The following is a 13,065-nucleotide window of genomic DNA, read 5'->3' on the forward strand; positions in this document are numbered from 1 at the left end:
TTGCTGAATCGAACCTCTAAAAATCATCGCCTTAGCTAAACATAGTAACATCGATAGCATTAGTTTGACCATCGGTCCTTGTGGGTTCGATATCTTTTAAAACTAAACGACTAGACTGTGCACTTGCAGTCAAGTACCCGATAGACTATATTTTATATACAGTCACGACACTTATTAAGTTTTTGGCGCCGTTGTCGTGGACTGATTTAGTCAAATAGTGCAATTCTTTCATTGCGCAATATAGTCTGAGGTAAAAACTAATTTCCTTTCCCTTATTTCTCGATTATATGCCAAGTACTCACTCACAAGGCGAAAACTTAGTACCACCAATCGTAGAATTAGAGAATTTCTTATATTTAAGACGCCGAATACTAGAGTACCAACGAAGGTACAATATTCCCAATATCTTCTTTCCTACTACTGAACCAGTTGAAAAACCAACCATGGTTGCAGTAGGACCACATAATCTCCTCTTAAGTTTTACGCTACCCCGTCCCAACAAGAACCTCACAACAACATTGTTGCTCCTGCTATCGATCAAAACGATTTCGAGTTGAAACCCTCATTATTATCAGTTGTCCAACAACATCAATTTGCAATAAGACTACGCCTTTTTCCTTTATATCTAAGATATAGAGCTTGGGCTTGGTTGCAATCCTTGCCATCCAACTCACTCACTACATGGGAAGAACTGAAGAACGTTTTCTTAGCCCGATATTTTCTGCCGAGGAAAACTGCTATGCTGAGAGCTCAATTCAACGGATTTCGATAAAAAGATGTTGAATCTCTCTATGACACATGGGAGAGATACAAAGACATGATGAGGATGTGTTTACATCACGGTCTCGAAGACTGGGTGATCATTCACACATTTTACAATAGGCTCCTGTATAACACAAGACTGACAGTAGACGCTGCCGTAGGCGGTGCATTTATGGACAAGCCATACAACAAAGCCTATCAACTCATTGAAAACATGGACCAAAACCATTTCCAGTGGGGAGGTGAAAGAACCCCAGTAGAAAAGTCCCAAACAAAAGGTGGAATGTACGAAATCAGTAGCCTTGACCATGTCCATGAAAAGGTAGATGCCCTTGTTCAAAAGTTAGACAACTTGACCATACCACCCGCAGCCACCGTGGCTGCTGTAACTCCAAACTGCGAGTTATGTGGAATTCCTGGACACACTGCACCAGAATGATAGATATTAGCAGGAGTCGCCACTGATCAAGTAAATTATGCACAACGAAACACTTACTTGAATAGCTATAACCCAGGTTGGAAAAACCATCCTAACTTTTCGTACAAGAACAACAACGCTATGTATGCACGTGGCCAAGCACCTGCTGTTCCACCTGGATATCAAAAGCCAACTACTAATGCTCCTAACATTCCTAGGAAGTCCAACCTTGAACTAATGATGGAAAGTTTCATAGCTACCCAAGCTCAAACAAACAAAGACTTCTTGAACCAAAACATACACACTAGTGAGTAACTTAAACAATTAGCAAGCAAAGTAGACGCTTTAGCCACCCAAAATAAAATGCTTGAAACATAGATTTCACAAGTGGCTCAACAACAAGCATCTACTGCTGCTCCTGCTGGCACATTTCCTGGACAGCCATAACCTAATCCAAAAGGACATGCAAATGTCATTATATTGAGAAGTGGAAAAGAACTAGAGGGACCCGTAGATCCAAGACTTCAAAATCCTGCCATGTACCAAAAACCTGACAAAACAACAACTGAAAAGGTAAGTGAACCGAAGGAGAAGAAAGATAATACCTAAGAGGCCGAAGAGAAAGAAAAACCTTATGTGCCTCCACCACCTTATAAACCACCCATCCTGCAGGGCAATTTAAGAAATTTGTTGAACTTCTGAAGCAAATGAATATCACAATACCCTTTACAAAAGCTATCACACAAATGCCCTCACACGAAACAGTTACACTTACTGCTGAGTGTAGCGCAATAATCCAAAACAACATGCCTCCCAAACTGAAAGACCCAGGTAGTTTCTCCATACCCTGTGTCATTGGAAAGTTCGTCATAGACAAAGCTCTATGCGACTTAGGAACCAACATTAGTGTAATGCCCTTATCCATATGTAAAAGGCTCAACATGGGAGAACTAAGACCAACCAAGATGTCTGTTCAACTAGCTGACCGCTCAATCAAATACCCTGTTGGTATACTAGAGAATATCCCAGTACGTGTAGGACAATTCTACATTCCTACCGACTTCATAATCATGGACATCAAAGAAGATGCCACTACACCTATTATATTAGGAAGTCCATTCTTAGCTAACGCCGAAGCCATAATAGACGTGAAAAGAGGCAAGCTAACATTCGAAGTTGGAGAAGAAAAAGTTGAATTCATCTTGACACAATTCTTACAAGCGCCAGCTATAGACGATACTTGTTATCTACTTGATGTCATATACGAGTGCGTAAGAGAGATAGATATGCAAGAAACCACATATTCTGATATAATGAAAATCCAAATCCCTCTAATCTTTGAAGATGATAATTGGCATGAACCATGCCAAAATGACAGTCTAAGCGAACGCTTAACACTTACACCCCATCACATGCCGTGCCTGAAGAAACCAGACTTAGAATTAAAAACACTACCCAAGAACCTAAGATACGAATTCCTAGACACTGAACTCAAAAGACCAGTAATAGTCAACGCAGACTTAGGACAGATTAAAACTGAAAAGTTACTAGATGTCTTAAGAAAATATCCAACCCCGTTAGGCTACAACATCGCTGATCTAAAAGGAATAAGTCCTTCCATCTGTATGCATCACATTATGCTAGAGGAAGATTGTAAAACCTTTAGAGAACAACAAAGAAGGATCAACCCAATCTTAAGTACTATAGTCAAGGATGAAGTAAAGAAGTTATTAGCTGCAGGAATCATATATCCGATCTCCGATAGTCAATGGGTTATCCCTGTTCATGTAGTACCCAAGAAAGGGGGTGTTACAGTTGTTAATAACGAGAAGGGCGAATCTATAACACAAAGATTTGTGATCGGAAGTAGAATGTGCATCGACTATAGGAAACTGAACAAAGCCACTCGAAAGGATCATTTCCTCCACCTTTCATTGATCAAATGCTTGAATGATTGGCTAAGCATTCCCACTTCTGCTATCTAGACGGTTATTCAAGATTCTTTCAAATTCCTATCCATCCTGATGACCAAGAGAAAACAACCTTCACATGCCCTTATGGTACATTTGCTTATCGATGAATGCCATTTGGGATATGCAACGTTCCCGCAACATTCCAAAGATGCATGATGTCAATCTTCGCTGACTTTATAGACGACATTATGGAAGTATTTATGGACGATTTTTCTGTTTGTGGGCAGAGCTTTGAAGGATGTCTATCAAACCTTGAAATGGTACTTGAAAGATGCGTAAAGGCGAATGTCGTATTGAATTGGGAGAAATGCCATTTCATGGTCCAACGAGGATTCGTGCTAGGACACATAATATCTGATAAAGGAATTGAAGTAGACAAAGCTAAGATCGAAATTATAGAAAATATTCAACCTCCGAAAACCGTACGAGAAATATGAAGCTTCTTAGGACACGCCGGTTTCTACCGACGCTTTATCAAAGATTTCTAGAAAATTACCAAACCACTAACTAGTTTATTAATGAAAGACGCTGACTTTATATTTGATGAGAAATTAAAAGCATTTGAACAATTAAAAACATCTTTAATCACCGCACCTATCATGCAACCACCTGACTGGAGACTACCATTCGAAATCATGTATGATGCGAGTGACTATGCCGTAGGCGCAGTGCTAGGACAAAGGAAGGATAAAACACTTCATGCGATCTACTACGCAAGTAGAACCTTAGATCCTGCCCAAATGAACTACGTCACCACTGAAAAGGAACTTCTAGTCGTTGCGTTTGCTTTAGACAAATTCCGTTCTTACTTAGTAGGAGCGAAAATCATCATCTATACTGATCACGCTGCTATTAGATACGTGTTAAGTAAGAAGGATGCCAAACCAAGACTCTTAATATGGATCCTGCTCTTACAAGAATTTGACTTAGAAATAAAAGATAAGAAAGGTACTGAGAACGTAGTAGCAGACCACTTATCACGAATCGAAGGGAACAAGCCTGAACAATTTCCAATCAATGATGATTTCCCTTACGAACGACTTATAGCCCAAATGGAAAGCGACATGTCTGAGCTAACCTTAAATGATACCGAAATAGAAGAATTCGTGGAAGAAATTCATACGAATATAACTCTGCCATGGTATGCTGACTTTGTCAACGACCTAGCTGCTGGAGCACTTCCACCGGACCTATCATACCAACAAAAGAAGAAATTCTTTCATGATCTAAAACAGTACTACTGGGATGAACCCCTGCTTTTCAAGAGAGGTACCAACGGTATTTTCCGTCGATGTGTTCCTGAGGATGGAATAGACGATATAATCTCTCATTGCCATTCCGCTCTCTATGGTGGGCATGCAAGCACTTCAAAAACTTGTGCTAAGATCTTACAATCTGGCCTCTTTTGGCCTACCCTATGGAAAAATGTCCATAATCCAGTTATAAATTACGATTGGTGCCAGCGCACTGGTAACGTTTCAAGACGCGACGAAATGCCACAAACAGGCATCTTAGAAGTGGAAGTCTTTAATGTGTGGGGGATTGACTTCATGGGACCATTCCCGTTTTCTTTTGGTAATAAGTACATACTCGTAGCTATCGATTACATTTCAAAATGGATCGATGTTGTAGCTTCTCCGACAAATGACACACGAGTAGTGGTTAAGTTGTTCAAGAACGTAATCTTTCCTAGATTTGGTATGCCAAAACTAGTAGTTAGTGACGGTGGCTCCCATTTCATATCAAATATCTTTGGAAAAATTCTTCTGAAGTATGGAGTCCGACACCGTGTAGCAACACCTTATCACCCGCAAACCAGCGGGCAAGTCGAAGTTTCGAATAGAGAGATCAAACAAATTCTAGAAAAGACTGTCGGAATATCTAGAAAAGACTGGTCATCTAAACTAAATGAAGCTCTGTGGGCATATAGGACATCCTACAAGACCCCAATAGGGACCACACCCTTTAAATTAGTCTATGGTAAATCATATCATCTCCCTGTAGAGTTATAACACAAAGCTTATTGGGAAATTAAGATCCTAAATCTAAATTATACTTCCGCAGGCGAGAAGCGAATTTTAAACATTCACGAGTTGGAAGAACTTAGACTAGACGCCTATGAGAATGCCAAGATATACAAAGAACGAACTAAAAAGTGGCATGATAAACATATATCTAGGAAAGAGTTTAATGTCGGCAACGTAGTGTTACTATTTAATTCAAGACTTAAGCTTTTTCCGAGAAAACTTAAATCTAGGTGGTCAGGTCCTTTCGAAATTACGAAAGTTTTTAAAAGCAATGCGATAGAAATCAAAGGTAGAAACAGTGAATCGTTCATTGTAAACGGGCAGAGATTAAAGCATTATCATAATATTGACAATATAAACTATTCAAATAGTCCAAGACTTATAGAGCTACCCGCTCAACCCCAAAACTGATATATCGCGACGTTACTGTCAAACTTACGACATTAAACAAAGTGCTGGGTGGGAGACAACCCGCCTCTTTTTAATGTTATTGATTTTGTTATTTTTATGTTTTGTATTTTAAATGTTCTCCTTCTTTGATTATTAATTTTTTTTTCTCCTTTTCCTAGATTCTATGCAGTTACGTACTTGTTATTTTTCGTTACTAGCTTAGTAATATTGGCTACTGATTAACAGGCAAACTTAAAACTAGTTAGTAACTAATTTTCATCATGCAACAAGTAGATACAGTTTTCAGAGACAAAGTTCAGAGAAGGCGTTATGTTATTTATCTCATAAGGATATGGCTTTATCCATATATTATGATGGACCTACCATGGATAAGCTAGGTATCCACGATAATATCTTGTTTATGTTTAACCAGCTAGGTTGGGAGAATGTTGCTATTAAGAGAAGGTTTGTCACATACCGTGAGCTTACCCTAGAATTCCTTAGCTCCCTAGTTTACATACCCGAGCATGGTTACGGGATCAACAAAGGGTTGATTTCCTTTAGGCTGTTTGGTATTGATTTGACTTATAATCGTAGAAACCTTGCTGACCTTCTAGGATTTCCTAGTGGCCCATTTGTATTCACTACCCGCCAGGAAGAATTAATCAATGACATTGACTTGGATTACTTTTTGGGTAGTTTAACTCGAGATCACCACCCTGACCCGCACTAGATGCACTCTCAAGCGATACACAATCCTGTTATCCGCTACTTCCACAAAAAACTAGCCCACACCCTATTTGGAAAAGAAGAGAACAACACCTTAGTGTCAAGGGATGAACTTTTCATCTTACTCTGTGTCGACCAAGGTCGACTTGTCAATGTTGTAACATTCATGATGGAAAAATTTGTTAACCTTGCACAGAACAATCGTGCCCCAATCCTAATAGGCGGCCTAGTGCCCATGATAGCTGATGCTATTGGACTTAGGCACCCACTTAACAAGCGTACACCTTTTGGACCCATCAGACCCATGGATATTGACTTTTTCTTCGACCGAAGAATTTTAGGAAACCTTGGAACGGACACTTTTGACTACCTAATTAATAATGAAGTTGTCCAGCTATTTACCTTACCAAACCATGAGAGAATGAGTGTTCATAACTGTAATAACTGGCTATATGATTTAGATGAACATCGCATTGCTCCACCATCACCTCCTGAGACACCACCTATTTATGAGTATTTTGATGACCCTATCTCTGTTGATGAATCTAACCCTGAAACCCCTCCAAACTACTATAATCTGAATGAACCAGAAATTCCATCTTATGCCGAAAATCTGACCATAATTCTTACCTGTTTGGATGGTTTCCGTACTGAAATTACTAATGTGAAAGATGAACTAAAAAGCATGCGCTTTGATGTCTTAGGCTTAATGGATGCCACTATCGAACAGTTTGATCACTTGAACCAGGTTGTAGCTTCTTTAGGACAGCACCGTGGCTAATTACATTGATCGCTGAATTTTCCTACTCACATTAAAGCAATGAGGACACTGCTATATTTTAGTGTGGGGAGGGAGCACTTTACTGCTATTATTCTTTAAATGCTTACTGTTACTTTTAACTTTAGTCTTTACATTTAATCTAAATGACAATTGTTATTTCTTGCTTCTGTGATCCATTTAATTTACCTCTGTCAGTTCAATTTTGTTACTTTTATTGTTGTTACTGTCTTTTTATTTTGTTTCCATACTGCTGCTATTTTATTTGTACTGCTGCTGCTATTGTTTTATTACTCTGTTTCTATACTGTTACTGTCTTTACTTTCTTCTAGTTATTATAATGTCTATTTTTGCTATGGTACTGACAGTATGATTTAATCATAACATGCAAAAAATTAGAAATTAATCATAAAGCATGCATTCAATTTTTCTGTTTCCCTAGGAAAAAATATGATCGTTGCATGTGACACTTGTCACATGAACGTCACGACCGTTACGCGTCTTACGACCGTAACAGGTAGGTGACGCTCGTCACGCCTCTAGAATACGTGTTCTATTTTATTTAAAACAGAGGCGCACTATCCTTTTCTTCTTCCTTATCTACTCGTTTCTGTTTCCTTAACCGTTCACACACACCATAACCGTCCCACTCACACCCAATTATTCACTACATTACCCCTTCCATCACTTCCTATTTAAACAGAAACAAGTGAGTTTCCTATAACTCACGAAAACCACTTCTTCTACGCCAAACCTCAATTTGCATACACCATGGCCCGTCAAGAGAGACCTGCTCCCGACCTTTCAACTATCATATTCAGAGAGGGAGAGGCCGGTGAACGACAAAGGTACAACTACCTCGGGTTCTATCAACGCTCAGTCCAACCCAAGATGTACGTCGATAATGATTGTCTGAAGGAGTCAGGGCTTTTAGATGGTGTGGGATGGATGCTGAACATCTCTGGTTTAACGCAACTCTGCACCAACCCACAACCAACATATGAAGCTTTGACCCTGGAATTATTGAGTTCATCCTCCTACATAACACCTCCCGGTGCAACTCAGTTTCTCACTGGACTCGCCACATTCAGAATGTTCGGTCCTGCATATTTTTTGAACCAAACACAAATAGCCCAAATACTTGGTTTCCGACATGGAGATGGAGTTCACGGTCGTATCCCTGACGGATGGTCTGAAATAGCGTTTGGAGTATGGCACAGTCTTACCAATGTTAACGTCACAACTTGGGATGCACTCAACGCAGCATATTCACAACTCGACTATCAGATATTTCCACCGAGTCTTAGGACACACGGTCTTCGGAAGAGTCAACAACCATAAAGTAAACTCTAATGAGCTTTTCTTCCTTCACTGTGTGTTCACAACTCGACTATCAGATATTTCCCCCGAGTCTTAGGACACACGGTCTTCGAAAGAGTCAACAACCATAAAGTAAACTCTAAGGATATTTTCTTCCTTCACTATGTGTTCACTCTGGTGGCGTTCAATGCTACCCTGTTCTTATTGGCCAACATCCAGGCTAACTGCATGAGAGGCAACACATCATTCTGTTTTGGAGGAATCATCACTTCCATAGCATTGGGCCTGAATCTGGGAGATAGGCTTGCTAACATACCTTCCTTGCCGGTCGAGTTCCTTAATATCGACTATTGCCACTCCTCTCACCTTATCAAAATCAGAGACGATGGGAGATACCACCCTGTGGTTCGGAACAAGATAGTCCGATGCGTCATTATGCCTAACAGGAATCATATAGATCCGCAGAACATGGAAAATTGGATTTTTGATATGAATGCTCCTGAGCGCATTGAAGAAGATCCTAATAATAATGGAGCTGATGAAATTGAAGAAGAGCTGGACCAAAAGGTGCCACAGTCACCTCCTGAGCATGCTGCAGAGACATCTTCCCAAAACCAACAAAGAAATGAGTGCCGACCCGCCACCATGGAAGACATCTATGCTGAGATGTTGTGACATAACCAAAGGATGGAAGAGCGCCAAACCGATATGATGCAAGCGATCCAGCAAATACAAAGAGACTAGCATGACTATGCAAACTGGCATGACCAAGGGATGGCGGAACTATCTGAAGAAATGCATGCCTTGACACATCGTGTTGATGCCATCCAGGAATACACTCAACATGTGGGCTTGGACCCTACCCATCATGGTAGAAGTGAACGTGCACGAGCAAGAGTTAGAGCACGTAGAGCCCAACGTCATGGCGAATAGTAGTGATCCTCCTGTTTCTCCCTTTTTCTCATTTTATTTTGTCGCATTGAGGATAATGCTTTGTTTAAGTGTGGGAGGGAATCCTTACCTTTTCGTTTATTTGTTTCTTTCTAATTAGCCATAACAAAAATTTTGTATTTCGTTTATTTGTTTCTATCTAATTAGCCATAACAATTTTTTTTTTGTTTTTATGTTAAATGCATACCCTACAAGTATATAGGTTGTCTTACATGGGTTCTGTTAGGAAGCTGAGAAAAATCTAACAAGATTGATATCGTCCTGACACCTTAGATCTCTCACTTTTACGAGATCAGTTTGAATACCCATTATACCGATACCTTAAGTTTTCGTTCTAGATTAACCCCTAGTAGTTTATACTAGCAGTCAACACCGTCTTAAACACAAACCATGTGAAGAGCCGATGAATATAAGTGATTGATACCTACGAATTGAGAAGATCCTTCATACTTTTGCTATTGAGAAATTGAAAAGGCACCATACAAACGGTTGCAAGATATACGAAAGGAAAGAAAAACCCGTTGCCGGTTGGTTCAGAGGTTCCTGGTACTGGACTCGGTAGGGAAAACTACGGTTCGATCCCCCACAACCTTCAATTAGGATATATAAAGGGTTACCACACTCGTGTACCAAACCCCGTGCTAAAAAAGGATCAAAGCCACTAACCGGATACTTCACTAAGTGTGTGTAAAGGCAAAAGGCTTAATGTGACTGCGCTAGAATGAAACCGGGTGAAATAGAACCAAGAAGCATTAGGTTGAGCTATAATAGCAAGATTCGAACTGGTTTGTATAGAGGAGAGATTTATGTTAATGCTTGTTGCTTGTGTCGTTACTGTATCTTTAGTGTTTTACTTGAGTATCTGTCATTCTAACGAAATACCTAACAACCATGTACGAATTGGAATTGTTTCATGTATTAAAGTTTAACTAGTGTTTCGAATTTTATACTAATTATTTGCTTGAGGACAAGCAAAGATTCAAGTACAGGGAGTTTGATAACACGGAAATGTATCGTATATTTTCCTTGGTTTATATTCAAAAATTATACCGTTTTCATTTATATTCTGATTATTCCGCAAGTGTTCGAGTTATTTTTTGAGGTATTTTAATTCCCATGCTTAAATGAGCAAAGTATAGAAAAGGAAGGAAAAGAAGAAGAAACATAAGACAAACAGTAGAAAAACCAGAAAATATGAATTTTGTAAATGTGACGACCGTCACACACCATCACGATCGTCGCGCTCTCCTTGATTGTGACGAACGCTACAAGTCCATCACAACCGTCACGTATGCAAAGTCAGCGTAATGGGTTTCAAACAGAAGTGGTCCACGTCGCCCCAGTTTTCGCTCCTTAAACCAGTTTCCCGTGAATCCCTCCCTCAACTAAGTCCTCCTTATTTTTCTCAAGCACGAAGACCAAGGGGTACTATAAAAGAATGGAAGTTGGAAACTTCCCCCCTCTCGATCATCCTATCTCTCTGCTTTTTTTCGCTCCTACAATTTTGTTTTCACGTTATTTTTCTTCAGCAAGCATTATTTTTTTTTACTGCAATTTGTTTACTTTTCCGTTCAGAGCTTTGATTACTTTTCCCTTTCCTTTCCGTTTTTCGCTTAGCCAAAAGTAGTAGTTTCCTACATTGGGGAACTACTGCAACTTAGTTAGTTTAGTTTAAGAATTTGTTTCGAAGAAGCAGAATCCTACCGACTTGTGGAGGACTGCTCAAGTACTTCAAGATTCAGCCTATTCAATTAATCAAAGTTCCAGTTTTTTATTCAATTATTATTATCGCTTTATTATTAAATGATCATGTTTGCTTTATTGTTAAATTGTTTATGTTCGTCTGTATTTGCATTACTTAACATGTCCGGCTAAACTATCGGTATCGGTATGTAAACAATTTAATTAGACGAGATTTAATAATAATCGGTGTAAACTTCTTTTCTCAAATAATCTTTCTGGATGTGGTTTTTAATTTAAATTTAATTAACTTTGTCACGAGAGTGAGAAGCTATTTAATACGGTTTTGCCACGAGAGTGGGAAATTAACTAAGGTTAGAACCGACAATCGCGAGAGCGTGAGGGTCGAACTGAATAGTAAAAACTAGGCATTGATTTTAAAAACAGCGAGAGCACTTTAAAAGCAATTAGAACTTATTTATTTTCAAAAAGTATTTTTAACTTCAAATGGGACAGCGAGAGCATACATTCTGACTTAAAAGTATAGTCCGATTCAACAATCACGAGAGTGTGAGATAAAGCCCTTTTAAATGAGTATTTTCTACTGAAAGGTATTTGGTAATTAAAATATACACCGGTGACTTATCGAATCCCTGACAATTAATGTGTTGCATACTAATATCCCTTCGTTAATATTTCTTAAAAACTTAATTTTCTTTAGATTTAATTTTGGCTGAACCGAACCTCTAAAAATGATCGCCTTAGCTAAACATAGTAATATCGATTGCATTAGTTTGACCATCGGTCCTTGTGGGTTCGATCTCTTTTAAAACTAAACGACTAGACGGTGTACTTGCAGTCAAGTACCAAATAGACTATATTTTATATACAATCATGACATGTATCAAGAACACTCAACCGTTCATTCAAAAGTATGAAGCCTTAAACCAAGACATCTTCCATGAGAAGGGCTCCAACTTGGATAATTTAACAAGTATGCCACTAGTTCTCATGAAAGGAAAAAAGGTCAAGTCTCCATATAATTCCATGAAGAATGGGAGACTTACAATCTCACTTACTAGAATGACATGCCTTAAGGGTCAAATTTAGCTCTATGTTCAGCAATCGTAATTGCACTTATATAGAAGTCACAGTTATCTGAGAGCGGGCAATAAAAATTTAGGTGTTAATGCATGTTAGAGATTTGGTATTAGGAATCAAACTCCTAAAATATTCCATACACTAAAATAAAAGATCAAGAGGGAGATACCTATCTCAGTCATACTTGTATTGGTTCATCTGATACAAGGTCATTGATGAACCAATTAGCCTTTAGACATTAGATATTTCATTGGTCAAATGAGGGAATGGGAAAGAATAGGGATGAAGATGAAGAGGGAAGGGAAGATAGAAACAAAAATTGACCATGGAAGGAATTTCATCAAATCAAAATTGTCCATTCATTTTGGGAGATGAAATGTACATTTCATCAATCCCCTAAATCCAATGGGTTTGATCCAACAAAATTCAAATCAACCTTGACCAAGGCCCAAACAGAAATTCAAACATCACAAGACCATAACAATGGCTCAACAATATTTTTAAACATTTAATAAATTAAAAAATCAATTTAAAAATGAATTAAAATACATTTTTATTTGATTAAAACCTAAAATCCCTTCAAAACACCAAATAAATGGCTAATGGATTTATCCTAGGTCAACAAGGTCAAAGGACCTTAGACAAAAAATTTCACTATTTTTGAAAAGTCAGGAGTATTTTTAAACAATTAAAAATATGCACAAAAACATTTAATTCATGAAAATTATCAAAATTAAGCCAAAAAATAATTTTAATACATAATATGGAAGAGAAAAATATTTAAAGATTTTTGGTGAAAGTCCCATATTTTTTGGATAAAAAATGAAATTTCTATGAATTAAATAAAATGAATGGATTAAATGAAAAATAAGAAATTAAAAAGAAATTAGAAAAAATAAGGGTCATCAAGTCTCCCCCATTAATTGAGGTGGCAGA

The sequence above is a fragment of the Lathyrus oleraceus genome, chromosome 7 (assembly GCF_024323335.1).
Source record: "Lathyrus oleraceus cultivar Zhongwan6 chromosome 7, CAAS_Psat_ZW6_1.0, whole genome shotgun sequence".
Classification (NCBI taxonomy): domain Eukaryota; kingdom Viridiplantae; phylum Streptophyta; class Magnoliopsida; order Fabales; family Fabaceae; genus Lathyrus; species Lathyrus oleraceus.